Source organism: Triticum aestivum, chromosome 4A (genome assembly GCF_018294505.1).
Source record: "Triticum aestivum cultivar Chinese Spring chromosome 4A, IWGSC CS RefSeq v2.1, whole genome shotgun sequence".
In the NCBI taxonomy this organism is placed as follows: domain Eukaryota; kingdom Viridiplantae; phylum Streptophyta; class Magnoliopsida; order Poales; family Poaceae; genus Triticum; species Triticum aestivum.
In genome coordinates, this window is record NC_057803.1 from 563,625,129 (window position 1) to 563,646,511 (window position 21,383).

Genomic DNA, 21,383 nt, shown 5'->3' on the forward strand with positions numbered 1-21,383 from the left:
CTCCATGGAACACCTTATAATAAATAATGAAAAATCCTCGCCAAAGATGAAGACCAGGGGGGCCACACCCTGCTCACGAGGGTGGGGGCGCCCCCCCCCTAGGGCGCGCCCCCTGCCTCGTGGGCCCCCTGGTGGCTCTCCGATGACCATCTTCTCCTATATGAAGTCTTTTGTCGAGAAAAAAATAAGAAGCAACCTTTCGGGACGAAACTCCGCTTCCACGACGCGGAACCTTGGCGGATCCAATCTAGAGCTCCGGCAGAGCTGTTCTGCCGGGGAAACTTCCCTCCCGGAGGGGGAAATCATCGCCATCGTCATCACCAACGCTCCTCTCATCGGGAGAGGTCAATCTCCATCAACATCTTCATCAGCACCATCTCATCTCAAAACCCTAGTTCATCTCTTGTATCCAATTCTTGTCTTCAAGTCCGGGATTGGTGCTAGTAGGTTGCTAGTAGTGTTAATTACTCCTTGTAGTTGATGTTAGTTGGTTTAATTGGTGGAAGATCATATGTTCAGATCCTATATGCATATTAATACCCCTATGATTATGAACATGAATATGCTTTGTGAGTAGTTATGTTTGTTCCCGAGGACAAGGGAGAAGTCTTGCTATTAGTAGTCATGTGAACTTGGTATTCGTTCGATATTTTGATGAGATGTATGTTGTCTAGCCTCTAGTGGTGTTATGTGAACATCGACTACATAACACTTCACCATTATTTGGGCCTAGAGAAAGGCATTGGGAAGTAATAAGTAGATGATCGGTTGCTAGAGTGACAGAAGCTTAAACCCTAGTTTATGTGTTGCTTCGTAAGGGGCTGATTTGGATCCATATGTTCCATGCTATGGTTAGGTTTACCTTAATAGTTCTGGTGTAGTTGCGGATGCTTGCAATAGAGGTTAATCATAAGTGGGATGCTTGTTCAAGTAAGAACAGCACCCAAGCACCGGTCCACCCACATATCAAATTATCAAAGTACCGAACGCGAATCATACGAACGTGATGAAAACTAGGTTGACGATATTCCCATGTGTCCTCGAGAGCGCTTTTCCTTATATAAGAGTTTGTCCAGGCTTGTCCTTTGCTACAAAAAGGATTGGGCCACCTTGTTGCACTTTATTTACTTTTGTTACTTGTTGCTTGTTACAAATTATCTCATCACAAAACTATCTGTTACCACTTATTTCAGTACTTGCAGAGAATACCTTGTTGAAAACCGTTTATCATTTCCTTCTGCTCCTCGTTGGGTTCGACACTCTTACTTATCGAAAGGACTACGATAGATCCCCTATACTTGTGGGTCATCAAGGCGGCTTCTGGATGCCTGCCCACGGCTTGAAGTCATAAAGCAGTCCGTCTGCATCGACGGTGCGCACGGGGCTTTGCTGGACGCCGTGAAGCTGGTGAAGGAGGGGCCGCCGGAGGGCAAGGAGCATTGCTGCCCCAAGATGTATTATGAGAGTGTCCTGAAGGGTTCACGCCTTGTGGCGGATGAATGTGCCAGGGATGTAATTTTTGAATGAACATGCTCATGTGATCCTGTAATGTGAAACAAGTTCATGTGCGCTATGCAACGCTTTTTGTTAATTTCAAATATTACCTTCTGTGCGGCCGTTTATAAAATTTGAGAGTTGGCCAGTCGTCGGCTTCTGCCCCCATGTAACTAGTACTGGGGTGTTCGGGATAAACCTGAGCACTCTTTACCCCAATTTTGGGTCCTTCAAGGGAGGTGTTCAGCGCAACGCACCATGCAATCAGACTATAAGACTTTATCACTCTCACTTAGCCATAGAAGTCCACAATTTCAAATCTTGGCGAAGCCCCTAGTATTCGGAAGGCCGAATTTGGGGCGCTATACACGCCTAAGTCGGGCAAGGCCGACTCCTCGCCCTAAGCGGAAAAAGTCTTTAAGGACTTGAGACCTCTCGAACAGCGACCAGTCTCTCGCCTTATCATGACAGTCAGTTTTCGGCTTTCTCTACTGAGGTGCTCGTCCAGAAGAATCGGGACACAATCGCAGTAGTTCTCCCACCGCTACCTTAGCCGATATAGCAGAACGTAAGGTACCAAAGCATGGGAGCCGGGCAAACCCAACTATTGACCCAAGACATGATTCGGAGCTGATGCATATAGTGCTATAAGTTCGGGGTGCCGCACTGCCGGAAGTGTTCGGACTTCTCGCGCCGTATTATGGGGTAAATGAAAGCCCCTGGCGTACTGACTGTACTCGAATGTACGGGTGCGGATTGTCGTAAATGGACATATAAGAAAAAAAAGATAAATAATGCAATAATAGACTAATGCTATGCATTGTTATTTAAATAATACGACGAAGCGTATTGGTACAAGTAGTGCAATAAGCAGAAAGTAGGACTATTCGAAATGTCCTATCCAAGGGCAAGCTGCGTATGGATAGTAGAAAGCGGGTATATCAATTATTATTAGAGACCACCTGGTGGTTCCCGTGTACATCTTAGCTTCTTGCTGCCTTGGTTGTTCCTTCCCGTAATGTGTCTGGCAATCGTACTGCAGGAAAAGGGCTTCCAGAGAGTTAGGCCCTGAAAGAGAAAAGAAATGATAAAGGTATACAGCCCCTAGGGCAGTTAAGCCACATTGGGGGACATGCCCTGATCATGCCCCCACCTATGTCCATGGTATTTTTAGTGCGTAATTATGTACGCGTGGCACGGATTTCGTCGCTTGACTGGGACTGGGACGGGGGCCGAATTGCTAGGCGAGCTCTGAATGTGCCAGGCGATCCTGTTGCAGTTTACTCCGGACTCGCTTGAAGATGTCCGGGGGTTGTAACGCCGAATTAGTGGTTTGCCTTAAAAGGCTGCTTTGTGCTTCTGCTGCGAGGGCTACAGTGTGCTCTTCCGTGCGGAGCGAGCGTTCTGTGTTTCCATTTACTGTTATGACCCCCCTAGGTCCTGGCATCTTGAGCTTGAGGTATGCGTAATGCGGTACTGCATTAAATTTTGCAAATGATGTTCGTCCGAGTAGTGTGTGATAGCCAATGCGAAACGGGACGATATCGAAGATTAACTCCTCGCTTCAGAAGTTGTCTGGTGATCCGAAGACCACTTCCAGTGTGATTGAGCCTGTGCAATGGGGCTCTACACCTGGGATTATGCCCTTAAAGGTGGTTTTGGTGGGTTTGATCCTCGAGGGATCGATACCCATTTTTCGCATTGTATCCTAATAGAGCAGGTTAAGGCTGCTGCCGCCGTCCATAAGGACTCGAGTGAGGTGAAATCCATCGATGATGGGGTCTAGGACCAGTGCGGCAGATCCGCCATGACGGATACTAGTGGGGTGGTCCCTATGATCAAAGTTGATCGGACAAGCGGACCATGGGTTGAACTTTGGGGCGACGGGCTCCATCGCATAGACGTCCCTTAGTGCATGCTTCCGCTCCCTCTTGGGAATGTGGGTTACGTATATCATGTTCACCGTCTTCACTTGTGGGGGGAACCCCTTCTGTCCTCCCGTGTTCGGCGGCCGGGGCTCCTCCTCGTCATCACTATGCAGCCCTGTGTCCTTGTTTTCGGCATTTAACTTGCCAGCCTGCTTGAACACCCAGCATTCTTTGTTGGTGTGATTGGCTGGCTTGTCGAGGGTGTCGTGGATTTGACACGAGCGATCCAGTATGCGATCCAAACTGGACGGAGCCGGAGTACTTCTTTTAAATGGATTTTTCTGCTGGCCAGATTTAGAGCCTCTGAATCTGGCATTGACTGCCGTATCATCGTTGTTATCGCCGTTGTTGCGGCGCTTTGGTCTGTTACGACATGGTCTGCCGTTGGCATCTTTGGTATCTGAAGTGCCCGGATTCCTTGATGTGTTGTTGCTGCGAGCCAGCCAGCTATCCTCGCCCGCGCAAAAGCGGGTCATGAGTGTCGTGAGGGCTGCCATAGACTTCGGCTTCTCCTGGCCGAGGTGGCAGGCAAGCCACTCATCGCGGATGTTATGCTTGAATGACGTTAGGGCCTCTGCATCCGGACAGTCGACAATTTGGTTTTTCTTGGTCAGGAACCGTGTCCAGAATTGCCTAGCCGATTCCCCTGGCTGCTGAGTTATATGGCTCAAGTCATCAGCATCCGGTGGTCGCACATAAGTGCCCTGGAAGTTGTCAAGGAATGCGTCTTCCAAATCCTCCCAACTGTCAAAGGAGTCTGCTCGCAAGCTATTCAGCCAATGCCGAGCTGGTCCTTTGAGTTTGAGTGGGAGGTACCTGATGGCATGTAGATCGTCACCGCGAGCCATGTGGATGTGAAGGAGGAAATCCTCAATCCATACAGCGGGATCTGTTGTACCATCATACGATTCGATATTTACGGGTTTAAAACCCTCCGGGAATTCGTGATCCATAACTTCATCAGTGAAGCATAGGGGGTGTGCGGTGCCTCTATGCCGGGCTATATCACGACACAGTTCATATGAGTCTTGTCTGCTGTATTCGGCCCGGCCGGATTTACCTTTGGTGTATCCGGCGCGACGATCATTGTGCCGTGTTGGTGCGCATGCCCGTGACCCGTATATTGACCTTGCAAGTTTTGCCCTACTGTCCAATACATCTCGCAGGTCCCGTGTGTTCCCCCGGGCCTTGGTATTTTTGATTGAGTGGCGGCGGGGTGCAGGCTGAACTTTAGGCTGAAATGCATCTCTGGCTCGGCCACGCGGTGGCCGGTCAGCCGCATCGTACACTGGTGATGGAGGTTTCGATGCTTCCTCCTCGAGGTGAGGTAGCAACCTGCATTTTGGGTAACTCTTGGAGGGGCGCTCGAGTTTGTATTCCTCGGTCGCAAGGACTTCGGTACATCTGTCTGCTAGCAAGTCTTGATCAGCTTGAAGCTGTTGTTGCTTTTTCTTCAGGCTATTTGTTGTGGCCATAAGCCGGCGCTTGAAGCGCTCCTGTTCGACAGGATCCTCAGGTACGATAAATTCTTCTTCGCCGAGGCTCACCTCGTCTTCGGAGAGGGGCATGTAATTGTCCTCTTCTGGTTCTCCATCTGCCGCCTGCTCTGGAGGGCTAGCTTGTTCATCTTCCCACTCTACATCGTGCTGGAGGGGATTGTGGTTGTCTTCGGCACTATCTGGAGTGTTATTATCTCCTGTGTCGGTATCACTCCTTTTGCTGTGGCGGGACTTAGAGCGGCACCACTGACGTCGATGCTTGGGTTGCTTCTTGGAGGGGTTATCTTCTGTTGTCTCCTCGCCATTACCTTCTTTGGGGGTGTCCACCATGTATATATCATATGATGAGGTGGCGTGTGATAGCCTGGCTTATTAGGGATGATAGACTAATCATATCAATAAGGAATTCCTTCTTTTCCGGGAGCCCATTTAGACAGAACTCCAAAGTTAAGTGTGCTCAGCTTGGAGTAGTGTCAGGATGGGTGACCGACCGGGAAGTTGCTTCTGGGTGCGCACGAGTGAGGACAAAGTGCACAAAAAAGAGTAGTGTTGATCTATGGGGCCAGTCTAGATCCCGCCAGGAGTAACGACCACCGATGGGTGTGTCCGGGGCGTTACAAGTTGGTATCAGAGCCAACCCTCGCGGTTACATGGATGTTTGCGGACAGGTGCGCGGTCATGTTGTGCATGACGTATGTGACCTGTCATGGCACACGGCATGGCACATGTGCCGGACCGCCAGGAGTAACAACCATCGGCGGGTGTGTCCGGGGCGTTACAAGTTGGTATCAGAGCCGACCCTCGTGGTTACACAGATGTTTGCGAACAGGTGCGCGGTCATGTTGTGCATGACGTTTGTGACCTGTCGTGGCACACGGCATGGCACATGTGCCGGACTGGAAGCACAGACGTATGTGCCAAGAGGGAACGTTCCTGTGGCCCGACGAGGACGTCGATTCCTCTGAGTGGGGGTGTATGTGATAGCCTGGCTTATTAGGGACGATAGACTACTCATATCAATAAGGAATTCCTTCTTTTCCGGGAGCCCATTTAGACAGAACTCCAAAGTTAAGTGTGCTCAGCTTGGAGTAGTGTCAGGATGGATGACTAACCGAGAAGTTGCTCCTGGGTGCGCACGAGTGAGGACAAAGTGCGCAGAAAAGAGTAGTGTTGATCTGTGGGGCCAGTCTAGATCCCGCCAGGAGTAACGACCACCGGCGGGTGTGTCCGAGGCGTTACATGGCGGTCCAGCGCCCTGTGGGCGGTGGTTCCTGTTCGTCTCCTGCATCGTCGTCCATACTTTCGATGTCTTTGGAGTCAAAGTCGAGCATGTCGGTTAAATCATCGACAGTGGCTACTAAGTGGGTGGTGGGTGGGCAGCGAATTTCTTCGTCGTCTGCATCCCATTCTAGCCGGACATAGTTTGGCTAAGGTTCTCCTGACAAGGAGAGAGACCTTAATGAATTTAGCACATCGCCGAAAGGTGAGTGCTGAAAGATATCCGCGGAGGTGAACTCCATGATCGGTGCCCAGTCGGATTTGATGGGCGCGGATGCAGGCGGCTTGGAGTCCGTGGCCGGAGACGAATCCAGTGACATAGGCTCGAATCCGTCGAAGATCAAGTCTCTGCGGATGTCGGTAGTGTAGTTTAAGTTTCCGAATCTGGCCTGATGGCTAGGGGCGTAGCTCTCGATCTGCTCTAGATGGCCAAGCGAAGTGGCCCGCAGTGCGAAGCCGCCGAATACAAAGATCTGTCCGGGGAGAAAAACCTCACCCTGGACCGCATTGCTATCGATGATTGAAAGAGCCATCAAGCCTTACGGTGACGACACAGTGGAACTCTCAATGAAAGCACCAATGTCGGTGTCAAAACCGGCGGATCTCGGGTAGGGGGTCCCAAACTGTGCGTCTAAGGCAGATGGTAATAGGAGGCAGGGGACACGATGTTTACCTAGGTTCGGTCCCTCTTGATGGAGGTAATACCCTACGTCCTGCTTGATTGTTCTTGATGATATGAGTATTACAAGAGTTGATCTACCACGAGATCGTAGAGGCTAAACCCTAGAATCTAGCCTATGGTATGATTGTATATTGTCCTACGGACTAAACCCTCCAGTTTATATAGACACCGGAGGGGGCTACGGTTACACAAGGTCGGTTACAAGGGAGGAGATCTACATATCTGTATTGCCTAGCTTGCCTTCCACGCCAAGGAGAGTCTCATCCGGACATGGGGCGAAGTCTTCAATCTTGTATCTTCATAGTCCAACAGTCCGGCCAAAGGATATAGTCTGGCTGTCCGGAGACCCCCTAATCCAGGACTCCCTCACTATCTCTTGAGCACTGCGTTGGTTTTCCCTTGACGAGGAAAGGGTGATGCAGTAAAGCAACGTAAGTATTTCCCTAAGTTTTTGAGAACCAAGGTATCAATCCAGTAGGAGGCCACGCATGCGTCCCTCGCACCTACACAAACAAATAAATCCTCACAACCAACGCGATAAGGGGTTGTCAATCCCTACACAGTCACTTACGAGAGTGCGATCTGATACATATGATAAGATAATATTTTTGGTATTTTTATGATAAAGATGCAAAGTAAAATAAAAGGCAATGAAAATAGCTGAGTGTTGGAAGATTAATATGATGGAAAATAGACCCGGTGGCCATAGGTTTCACTAGTGGCTTCTCTCAAGAGCATAAGTATTACGGTGGGTGAACAAATTAGTGTTGAGCAATTGACAGAATTGAGCATAGTTATGAGGATATCTATATATGATCATGTATATAGGCATCACGTCCAAGACAAGTAGACCGACTCCTGCCTGCATCTACTACTATTACTCCACACATTGACCGCTATCCAACATGCATCTAGAGTATTAAGTTCATACGAACAGAGTAACACTTTAAGCAAGATGACATGATGTAGAGGGATAAACTCATGCAATATGATATAAACCCCATCCTGTTATCCTAGATGGCAACAATACAATACGTGCCTTGCTGCCCCTACTGTCACTGGGAAAGGACACCGCAAGATTGAACCCAAAGCTAAGCACTTCTCCCATTGCAAGAAAGATCAATCTAGTAGGCCCAACCAAACTGATAATTCGAAGAGACTTGCAAAGATAACAAATCATACATAAAAGAATTCAGAGAATATTCAAATATTGTTCATAGATAAACTTGATCATAAACCCACATTCATCGGTCTCAACAAACACACCGCAAAAGAAGGTTACATCAAACAGATCTCCACGAGAGGGGGGGAGAACATTGTATTGACATCCAAAAAGAGAGAAGAAGCCATCTAGCTAATAACTATGGACCCATAGGTATGAAGTAAACTACTCACACTTCATCGGAGGGGCTATGGTGTTGATGTAGAAGCCCTCCGTGAACGATGCCCCCTCTGGCGGAGCTCCGAAAAAGGCCCCAAGATGGGATCTCATGGATATAGAAAGTTACGGGGGTGGAATTAGGGTTTTGGCTCCGTATCTGGTAGTTTTGGGGTGCGTAGGTGTAACGCCCTCGATGCGGCTATATCTCCCACGTGTCGAAGCACGACTTAGAGGCATAAACGCATTTAAAGCAATGTCGCAAGTGAGGTAACCTTCACACAACCCATGTAATACATAAGGGAAAGATATACATAGTTGGCTTACAATCGCCACTTCACACAAATACATGAATAAAGCATTACATCAACCAGATACAATCAAGGTCCGACTACGGAACCAAAATAAAAGAAGACTACCCCAAATGCTACACAGATCCCCGATCGTCCCGACTGGGCTCCACTACTGATCAAGTAGATCGAAACAAGACAAAGGACAAGATCTTCATCGAGCTCCTCCTTGAGCTTGGTTGCGTCATCTCCATGGTATCCTCGGCACCTGCAAGCTGGTTTTGGAAGTATCTGTGAGTCACGGGGACTCAGCAATCTCACACCCTCGCGATCAAGACTATTTAAGCTTATAGGAAGGGTAAAAGGTATGATGGGGGGCTGCAGCAAGCGACTAGCATATATGGTGGCTAACATACGCAAATGAGAGCGAGAAGAGAAGGCAAAAGCACGGTCGAACAACTATGATCAAGAAGTGATCCTAGAACAACCTACGTCAAGCATTACTCCAACACCGTGTTCACTTCCCGGACCCCGCCGAGAAGAGACCATCACGGTAACACACGCGGTTGGTGCATTTTAATTAAGGTAAACTACAGGTTTTCTACAACCGGACATTAACAAATTCCCATCTACCCATAACCGTGGGCATGGCTTTCGGAAGTTCAAATCCCTGCAGGGGTGTCCCAATTTATCCCATCACAAGCTCTTACGGTCAATGAAGGATATTCCTTCTAGCGGGAAGACCCGATCAGACTCGGAATCCCGGTTACAAGACATTTCGACAATGGTAAAACAAGACCAGCAAAGCCGCCTGATGCACCGACAAATCCTGATAGGAGCTGCACATATCTCGTTCTCAGGGCACACCGGATAAGTCAAGCTACGAGTAAAACCAACCCTCGAGTTGCCCCGAGGTGGCCCCGCAGGCTGCCCGTTTCGGACCAACACTCAGAGGAGCACTGGCCTGGGGGGTTTAAAATAAAGATGACCCTCGGGCTCGCGAAAACCCAAGGGAAGGTTATAGGTTGTTAGTGCAAATGGTAAAACCAAGGTTGGGCCTTCCTGGAGGAGTTTTATTCAAGGTGAACTGTCAAGGGGTTCCCATTATAACCCAACCGCGTAAGGAACGCAAAATCCGGGAACATAACACCGATATGACAGAAACTAGGGCGGCAAGAGTGGAACAAAACACCAGGCATAAGGCCGAGCCTTCCACCCTTTACCAAGTATATAGATGCATTAATTAAATAAGAGATATTGTGATATCCCAACAAGTAAACATGTTCCAACAAGGAACAACATCTCCATATTCCAACAAGGAATAAACTTCAATCTTCACCTTCAACTAACAACGCTATAAGAGGGGCTGAGCAAAGCGGTAACATAGCCAAACAACGGTTTGCTAGGACAAGGTGGGTTAGAGGATTGGTTCAACAATATGGGTGGCATGATAAGCAAGTGGTAGGTATCGCAGCATAGGCATAGCAAAAGAGCGAGCAACTAAGCAAGCAAATATAGAAGTGATTTCGAGGGTATGGTCATCTTGCCTGAAATCCCGCAAGGAAGAAGAACGAGTCCATGAAGAAGATAAACGGACGTTGTCGAACGAATCCTCACCACACGATGTTACCGGATTACCGAGACGAAGCAACACCAGAAAGAAGCACACAACATAGTAAACAACCACCACATAAGCATGGCACGATGCGCAAACAAGTATGATGCATGTCCAGTTTAATGAGGCATGGCATGGCAAAGTGCACAAACAACCCTACAAATTAAGTGGAGCTCAATATGCAACGAGTTGCATATTGATGAAACACCACGACAATTATTTAGTTCTCTCTCGTTTAGGTACCCAACAATATTAAATGTTGATTAACATGGCAAGAGGCAAGGCATAACAAAACTACACCATCTAAACAATTTAAATGGGGCCGGATATAACAAATAACGAATCCGGTAAATCCCCATATGCATATATTAGGTTAGGTCCTGTTCTGCCCTAAACCATATTTTAGGGTTGTTAAACATGCAAAACAAGTACACCATGTTAAACTAGGCATTTTTCTACCCCATTTACATATAAAGTTTATTAAATTCCGAGTTACGGTTATTTAGCTATGAAATAAATCATTTTAGCATGGCATAGGAGCAAATTTAAACAAACAACATTTTAAACATTTTAAACATAGATGAAAGTTGCATATTATTAAACTAGATGAAAATCTAAGCAAGTTTCATATTAAGTTTGTTTTAATCCGAGGCACGGTTATTTACATGTGAGCAAATTAAAATAATGCCATCCTCCTGTAATTATGCATGCACATGATGACATGACAAGATGCAACATGCAAGCGAATGACAATGCAACAACAGCGAATAACTGGAGGACACCTGGCACATCGGTCTCGGGGCGTTGCAACACTCCACCACTATGAGAGGATCTCGTCCCGAGATCTAGAATGGCACCGGAGGGAAAAGGAAGAGGAAGAGAGGAGGTAAAACTAAGTTGCTTCTTTGACAAACGAGTGAAACCAAAGAACCATGCGAGGCTGAACAAAAAGGAAAAGAGGAATGCCCCGAAGATGAACAAAATTGAAAACACTCCATTGGAAAAGAGGAACAATGAACATTACGGAAAACTTGAGATTGCAGAGCTAAGAATGACGAGCGCAAAGGACAAGAAGGAATCGAAACCACTCTGGTTGAAATGAGGTAAACAAAGATCAAGAAGAATAAACATGGGCAGAACTCCGGTTGAAAAGTGATATGAAGCTTGATAAGATGAAAAGAACTTGAGAAAAAAAAAAGACAGAACACTCCGGTTAAATGGGTAAGCAAAGAAAGAAGCATGAACTTGACAAAACAAGATGATGGGTTGAAAAGAGCAACATCGCAATGCCTCCGGAAGGAAGAAATAGAAGATAGATAATTGAAATAAAATAATGGGGAAGAAAATGCCAAGTTGTGCCACAATTGAGCTTGAAAAGGCATCCTTAGGAGAATGGTCGAACGGAGTTGTAGGAAAACCAACAATGAAAAGATAAGCTTGTAGTGGGCTTATGGAGAATATCTCAAAACTATGAGGTGAAATTCTGCCACTCACGGATAAGATTTGATTGGATTTGTATGTCACGGAGACGAGAAACTATTTCACCGGAAGGATAAATGAAGAACTTGGATCATTTATAAGCACCACAAATAGCAACAATTCTTAGGGAAGGCTTTAGGTGCAACATGACGCAAGATAACTCCAACGAATAGATTGGTGGATTTAAGATATTTCATTCTTAACAACAAGTGAATCATGAAACATGAACTCAAGTTATCAAGAATGACATAATACCACCTCCAATGATATGGAAGAAAGAATTGCACTCCGGATTGCAAGATGAAGAAAAACTTGAGCTCCTCTGAAAAGAATCTTGATGAACACTTCGAGAAGGAATTAAATCCTTGATGAACCATCATGCAGAACCTTCATGAAGAACTCCGTTAAGCAAAAGAATGATCAAACGGAAGGAAAGAGAAGTTGAAAACACAAGGTGAATCCTTGTACCGATTTAGATGAATCTCCGTGGTGAAATAATTGAGAGAACTTGGAACTCCGGGAAAAAGAGAAGATGAAACAATTGAATTCAAGAATTTGATGGACCTCCGGAATAAGGAATTAATCACTAGGAAGAAACAAGAATAAGAATTACGTCATGCTTATCCTTCATCAATTTAAATTGATGACGAGCAAACGGATTTGGCATACTACTTATTCTCGTTGAAAAGGATTAAGAGAGATACCGATAACTTGATAAGGTCTTCAACGAAACACCAGTAGGATTGAAAAGAACGAAAGAATTGATATGATAACCATGGAAGAGAAACTTGAGCAAACCACCGTAAGAATTGAAAAAGAACGAAGAAAAGTTAAATAAACAACGGGAAGAATTAGAGAACGAATCAGGATACTTGAGGGAATTTGATACATGAGAACGAAAGGATCACGACTGATTAGAGAATATTTGAATGATGCACCGGTAAGATTGGAGGATGATAACTGAAAGCTGAGAAAGGAAAAAAAACCTGAAATGATGGACTCCGGCTACTCAAACTGAGAAGACTCTTGAATTGCTCCGGATGGGTGAAAAGAAATCTCACAATCAAAACCAATTATGAGAGGATGGCAACAAACTAAAACCATGAATCTTGAATAGAATGGAGCAAGATTAAGAGGAAAAATCTTCTTCGGTCTTCAAATGTAGAGAATGACGATGAGAAACACCACCAAGAATTATCGAGATACTCCGGAATAAAGAAGAATGGAAAAGTTGGACCAACGATGAAAAGATTTTTAAAGATCTTGGAGAAAGGCATTTGACTGATGATAATTCATACTTACATCAAACTTCAAAAGAATTTAGGATAGCTCCGGGAAAAATAGAAGAGTCAGGTAAGATCCTGGGAAAGACCTGTGGGTTAGGGCCCACTCAAAAGATACACTGTAGAACAATTTAAAAGAGAGAATGCACCGGTTGAATTAAATGGCTAGAATGAGATAACAACCTCGAAATAGGTTGAACGGATCTTGAATGACAAGATGAGACTTTTGAGAAAGCTTGAGCACACCAGAACAAATGAATAGCGAGAAGTGAATTATTATGAGGTGCACCGATATGAGAAGGCATTGAAATGAGGAAAGGGTAAGATCAACAAAGCTTGACTTGAAACCACCGGAGAAGATAAAAGAAACGAAGAATGATGAACTAGAAGCTCCGTTAGTATCTTCATGAGAACCACTGGATAAGAACATTGAAGGAAAAGAATGGAGAGGCTTCACATCAATAAGATGGATACTCTATTAAGAAATCTGAATCCTTGAAGAAAAACAAGGGAGGGAGGGCGGGAAAAACAAAGGCAACTTGGAGATGGATGAAACAAACAACATTGAGAAGAACTGATAATTGATCTTGCGAATGTTGAAGTGATCGGATCCACTTGAAGATAGACACACCGGTAGAACAATATTGGCATAACAATCTCGATTATCGAGAAGGATTAGTATTCACATCGGAGTATGAGAACACCATTTGGGGAAGGTATGGAATCAACACTTGACATTGAAGCAACTCGAATACCACAACTCCAAACAAAAACAAAGGATTGGCTTGCAGAATAAGCCGGAACAAACATATGATAGAGATTTCGTCAGAAGTTTTCGTGGTGGGGCCTACACGGGCTCGATCGTACAGCACCATCATGTACAAGGCAGTGCACATGACATACGAAGCGTCCCTGAGTCGGCATAGCCAAGGACTCTTTAAGACACAACGAGACCACTGTAAAACCAACCGTGAATAGGCGGACCACTAAACATCGAACCCCAATTTCATATCCTATATCCGTCGGAAAGATATCCTAAGAGCTACTTGAATTCCCACTTATAAACTCCCGAAATTTTCCGGTTATGCAATCAGGTGTTGGGGATACAGGGGAAGCATAATATCTCACCCAAAACTAGCAAATCCTACATCCAGCTGTATCCATCCTTCAACACATAACCAAGAAACCTTCGGAAATCGTTTACCTCAACCTTCGAAAAGCATCCGTTATACGAGTTATGGCAATACTCCCGAACTCCTGCCCCAGTAGTGGGTGGTGTCGAGGTTATCTCACCAACAACTGCATAAAAGAGATTTTCGATGTCGGCGAAACTAAACTCAGGTATTCCAGAACTGCAACGATAAAATTCTGACGACAACACCTCGGAGCTCAACTCCCCGGGACACTGCCACAACCCCTAAATGACAGGAGGCACCAAGAACAATGTTCTCGTCACAAAACCATCGGAATTATTCCAAGATACCCGCGTGATCCTAAATTTTTTTTTAGTGAAATTTGAGAAGAGAAGAGTCAAAACTCTACGTCAGGAGGCCTCACCAGAGCGACGAAGGGACTGAGGAGTAAAAAGAATTCCTAACTCTCCGATATACATAATCCTAAATGACTCAAAACATTTTTCTACTCTCAACACCGCCAGCTATTTGATCAAGCAGGGGGCTCCTAAGGTCGGGGAAGGCTCTGATACCAACTTGTAATGCCCTCGATGCGGCTATATCGCCCACGTGTCGAAGCACGACTTAGAGGCATAACCGCATTGAAAGCAATGTCGCAAGTGAGGTAAACTTCACACAACCCATGTAATACATAAGGGAAAGAGATACATAGTTGGCTTACAATCGCCACTTCACACAAATACATGAATAAAGCATTACATCAACCAGATACAATCAAGGTCCGACTACGGAACCAAAATAAAAGAAGACTACCCCAAATGCTACACAGATCCCCGATCGTCCCAACTGGGCTCCACTACTGATCAACTAGATCGAAACAAGACAAAGGACAAGATCTTCATCGAGCTCCTCCTTGAGCTTGGTTGCGTCATCTGCACGGTATCCTCGGCACCTGCAAGCTGGTTTTGGAAGTATCTGTGAGTCACGGGGACTCAGTAATCTCACACCCTCACGATCAAGACTATTTAAGCTTATAGGAAGGGGAAAAGGTATGATGTGGGGCTGCAGCAAGCGACTAGCATATATGGTGGCTAACATACGCAAATGAGAGCGAGAAGAGAAGGCAAAAGCACGGTCGAACAACTATGATCAAGAAGTGATCCTAGAACAACCTATGTCAAGCATTACTCCAACACCGTGTTCACTTCCCAGACCCCGCCGAGAAGAGACCATCATGGTAACACACGTGGTTGGTGCATTTTAATTAAGGTAAACTTCAGGTTTTCTACAACCGGACATTAACAAATTCCCATCTGCCCATAACCGCGGGCACGGCTTTCGAAAGTTCAAATCCCTGCAGGGGTGTCCCAACTTAGCCCATCACAAGCTCTCACGGTCAACGAAGGATATTCCTTCTAGCGGGAAGACCCGATCAAACTCGGAATCCTGGTTACAAGACATTTTGACAATGGTAAAACAAGACGAGCAAAGCCGCCCGATGCGCCGACAAATCCCGATGGGAGCTGCACATATCTCATTCTCAGGGCACACCGGATAGGTCAAGCTACAAGTAAAACCAACCCTCGAGTTGCCCCGAGGTGGCCCCGCAGGCTACCCGTTTCGGACCAACACTCAGAGGAGCACTAGCCCGGGAGGGTTTAAAATAAAGATGACCCTCGGGCTCGCGAAAACCCAAGGGAAGGTTATAGGTTGTTAGTGCAAATGGTAAAACCAAGGTTGGGCCTTGCTGGAGGAGTTTTATTCAAGGCGAACTGTCAAGGGGTTCCCATTATAACCCAACCGCGTAAGGAACGCAAAATCCGGGAACATAACACCGATATGATGGAAACTAGGGCGGCAAGAGTGGAACAAAACACCAGGCATAAGGCCGAGCCTTCCACCCTTTACCAAGTATATAGATGCATTAATTAAATAAGAGATATTGTGATATCCCAACAAGTAAACATGTTCCAACAAGGAACAACATCTCCATGTTCCAACAAGGAACAAACTTCAATCTTCACCTACAACTAACAACGCTATAAGAGGGGCTGAGCAAAGCGGTAACATAGCCAAACAACGGTTTGCTAGGACAAGGTGGGTTAGAGGCTTGGTTCAACAATATGGGTGGCATGATAAGCAAGTGGTAGGTATCGCAGCATAGGCATAGCAAAAGAGCGAGCAACTAAGCAAGCAAATATAGAAGTGATTTCGAGGGTATGGTCATCTTGCCTGAAATCCCGCAAGGAAGAAGAACGAGTCCATGAAGAAGATAAACGGACGTTGTCGAACGAATCCTCACAACACGACGTTACCGGATTACCGAGACGAAGCAACACTGGAAAGAAGCACACAACATAGTAAACAACCACCACATAAGCATGGAACGATGCGCAAACAAGTATGATGCATGTCTAGTTTAATGAGGCATGGCATGGCAAAGTGCACAAACAACCCTACAAATTAAGTGGAGCTCAATATGCAACGAGTTGCATATTGACGAAACACCATGATAATTATTTAGTTCTCTCTCATTTAGGTACCCAACAATATTAAATGTTGATTAACATGGCAAGAGATGAGGCATAACAAAACTACACCATCTAAACAATTTAAGTGGGGCCGGATATAACAAATAAAGAATCCGGTAAATCCCCATATGCATATATTAGGTTAGGTCCTGTTCTGCCCTAAACCATATTTTGGGGTTGTTAAACATGCAAAACAAGTACACCATGTTAAACTAGGCATTTTTCTACCCCATTTACATATAAAGTTTATTAAATTCTGAGTTACGGTTATTTAGCTATGAAATAAATCATTTTAGCATGGCATAGGAGCAAATTTAAACAAACAACATTTTAAACATTTTAAACATAGATGAAAGTTGCATATTATTAAACTATATGAAAATCTAAGCAAGTTTCATATTAAGTTTGTTTTAATCCGATGCACGGTTATTTACTTGTGAGCAAATTAAAATAATGGCATCCTCCTGTAATTATGCATGCACATGATGACATGACAAGATGCAACACGCAAGCGAATGACAATGCAACAACAGCGAATAACTGGAGGACACCTGGCACATCGGTCTCGGGGCGTTACAGTAGGTATATATAGGAGGAAGGAGTACGTCGGTGGAGCAACATGGGGCCCACGAGGATGGAGGGCGCGCCTGGGGGGTAGGCGCGCCCCCCTACCTCGTGCCCTCCTGGTTGATGTCTTGACGTAGGGTCTAAGTCCTATGGATCACATTCGTTCCGAAAATCATGTTCCCGAAGGTTTCATTCCGTTTGGACTCCGTTTGATATTCTTTTTCCGCGACACTCTGAAATAGGCAAAAAAACGGCAATTCTGGGCTGGGCCTCCGGTTAATAGGTTAGTCCCAAAAATAATATAAAAGTGTATAATAAAGCCCAATAATGTCCAAAACAGAATATAATATAGCATGGAACAATAAAAAATTATATATACGTTGGAGACGTATCAATCATGACCGTCAAGTTGCCTAATGTCACCTACGAAGTTGGTTTTGATGAAGTTTTTTTTCTCAAGAAACTTTGCTGTCACAAAGGGGCAACGTTTGTACTACAATAGGCAACTTTCGGTTAGGTTGTGTATCATGATCACCTATCATCTTGATGTTTTTTTGAGTTGGCTATGATGACTATAAAATTGCCTAACATCACCTATAATTTTCCTAGCATCAACTATGAAGTTGCTTTCGACGAACTTTTTTTTCGAGCAACTTTGGTGCCACGGATAGACAACTTTCGTACTACATTAGGCAACTTTCGTACTATAGTAGGCAATTTTCTGTTAGTTTGTATATCATGGTCATCTATCATCTCGTTGTTCTTTTGAGTTGGCTATGAGGACTATCAAATTGCCTAGCATCACCTATAAGTTGCCTAGCGTCAACTATGAAGTTGTTTTCAACGAACTTTTTCTCTCAAGAAACTTTGGTGCCACGGAGAGGCAAATTTTGTACTACGGTAGGTAACTTTTGGTTAGGTTGTGTATCATGGTCATCTACATTGACTATCAAATTGCCTAAGATCACTTGTAAATTGTCTACCATGACTACCTACCAACTTTGGTGTTACATGATGCACCTTGTTGTTAGATTGCCTAGCATAACTACCTATAAACTCAATGCTCTTATAAAGTTGGTTATCATGGCCGTCAATTTGCTTAGCGTCACCAATGAAATTGCTTTTGATGAAAAAATCTCAATCAACTTTCGTGCCATGGAGAGGTAACTTTATTACAATAAGGAACTTTCACTTAAGTTGTGTATCATGGTCATCTATCATCTCAATGTTCTTTTGAGTTGGCTACGATGACTACCAAGTTACCTACCATCACCTATAGTTGCCTACCAAGCTTCGTACCATCACTTTTGACTAATTAACTAGTAGAACACATTATACAATATAGTTGCTTCTGTGCGGCACTAAAGCTATCTTCCATAAACAAGAAAGTTGCTTTGAAAGTGGTGCAAAATTTATCACCCCGCATAACTTGGCCTCTTTCCCTGGATAGAAGTGGTGCGAAGTTGTCAACCGCCCGAGCAACTTAGCGCTTGTCCATGTCTTTGGAAACTCGCGCCTGCCTCTCTGGCAAGTGGCCCTTGACCATATTTTCGTGTTTTTTGTGTCGGGTTGGTTGCCACACTCAACCTATCTCCCAATATGTGCTTCTCTCGCGTGTGCCCATGCCCTGACGTCACCACCCACCATCCCCAACCTCGAAATCCCACCATCAGCCAAATCGTCAATTCGCCTCCTCCAATCCATAGGCGATTCGACCCAACCCGCCTCCCTCTCTTGTCAGGTCTCGAGAGTGGATCTCTAGGCAAGTCACGCGAGCATCTCTATCATCTACCTACCATGTGTTGAGCTAGTTTTTGTGTGAAAAAACACAATGCTCTTGGGGGTGGATCTCTAGGAAACTTGCGCCAGCATCTCTAGCAACTACTTATCACATGTTGGGCAAGTTTTTGGTGAAATCACATCACTCACGGGAGTAGATCTTTAGGCAACTCACGTCACTATCTCCCGCAACTAACTATCGTGTGTTGGGCATGTTTTGGGCACTTTCCTCCATAAACTCCTATTTGACCTCCCCATGGAACCTCAGTCCACCTCGTCTCTTTGCATGTCGCATTCATCGACTCCCCCAAAGCCACGAAGGCCCAACCCCCGATCCACAAAACAAGCAATATGTCCCAACCCCCTGGATCTCACACACGGTTGGCGGGCCAAACACCGGTCCAACCCATGACTTTACACACGGGTGGCGCTCCTGCTTCGCTCGGCTCACAGGAGCGGATCTCTAGGTAACTCACGCCAGCATCTCTAGCACCTACCTATCATGCATTGGGCGAGCTTTCGCGCACGCGTCTCTGGCAACTATGGGGTTTCTCGATGTTGGTCACCTTAGTGGCCATGTAGGAATGGACGACGAGGTAGTTTAGTGTCTCTTGCATGACAGCGAACATGGAAGAGCGGCGTAGGATTGCACGACCGCTTTTGTCGCCAGAGAACACTCGGACAGGGATTGGCTCCTCTCATGTGGCGCCACCATGGGGAAGGAGGTGAGCTTATGGCACGATCTGTGGTGGGTACCTTAGCGTCTCTTGTACGCACACTAGACACGTAAGAGCGGCATCTGATGGCACGACTGTGTGTCGGTGGAGAAGAACCACACGGGGCTGAAAAATAGGAAACTTTGCAGTATTGTAGGCTACTTAGAGACAATGGTAGGTAACTAAGCATCAACTGGTAGACAGCTTACCTCATTGCGGTAGGAAAAATGAGGAGATTTTTAGACAAAATTACTTGTACATGTTGTAATGCAATGAAGCTTGCTTCTGTGCACCATCAAAGCTGCCTTCCATCGCAGAAAAGTTACTTTGGATTCGACTGTAGTGTTTCCTTGATTTTCCATGACCATGTAGCGCACGTAGTATTGTTGGTGAGCTTCGGCCGGTATCGTCTCGTCAGTTCGGTCCTTGACTGTATCCAACTCATGTTTTCTTAGCGCCGCCATGGGGAAGGGTTGTCGTGGTGTTTTCTAAGCCTTGTAATGATGTGAAAATGATGTAAACCATCTAACATTGAAAAAGAACATGTAAAGGATATAGAGGTTGATCAATCGCTTCCGTGCTTCAGAAAAAGATGTCAAAGGAGTGCAAAGGATGCAAAGATTGTAGAATGTGGACGCTATACTGTTGTTCTCATGTGCTTGCTTTGGAGTGAGCCAGGAACACAGCACACGCACAGGTGCGTGATGCGGCACTCGAGCAAGCCGTCGCAGGTGTAGCTGCTGGACGCCATCTGCGCCAAGGACCCGAACCAGTCCTGCTTCCCGCACGAGTCCTTCGGGGTTACCGCCGCGCCATATCCGAGACCACACTATTGGAACACCGCTCGCAGCGCGGACGTTGTGAGAGGAGGCGACGGATCAGCCCTTGGTGTCGGCGGACAACACGGACGAGCCGCCGCGGGCTGACCTGAGCACCAGGTTGTTGGGGAACGTAGCAGAAATTTAAAATTTTCTACGCATCACCAAGATAAATCTATGGAGTAATCTAGCAACAAGGGGAAGGGGAGTGCGTCTACATACCCTTGTAGATCGCTAAGCGGAAGCGTTCAAGTGAACGGGGTTGATGGAATTGTACTCGTCGTGATCCAAATCACCGATGATCCTAGTGCCGAACGGACGGCACCTCCGCGTTCAACACACGTACAGCCCGGTGACGTCTCCTATGCCTTGATCCAGCAAGGGGAGAAGGAGAGGTTGGGGAAGACTCCATCCAGCAGCAGCACGACGGCATGGTGGTGAAGGAGGAGCGTGGTAATCCTGCAGGGCTCGCCAAGCACCGTAGGAGAAGAGGAGGACTTGGGAGAGAGGGAGGGCTGCGCCAGAACTTGGGTGTGGCTGCCCTTCCAACCCCCACATATATATAGGGGCAAGGGAGAGGGGGGCCGGCCCCCTCAGATCCAATCTGAGAAGTGGGCGGCGGCCAAGGGGGGTTGCCTTGCCCCCCCAAGGCAAGGGGGGCGCCCCCCCTTTATGGTTCCCCCAAACCCTGGGCGCATGGGCCCTAGGGGGGAGGTGCCCAGCCCACTAAGGGGCTGGTCCCTCTCCACATACAGCCCATAGGGCCCTCCGGGGCAGGTGGACCCTCCCGGTGGACCCCCAGAACCCCTCCGATGGTCCCGATACAATACCGGTAACCCCCGAATTATCCCAGTGACCGTATGATGACTTCCCATATATAAATCTTTACCTCCGGACCATTCCGGAACTCCTC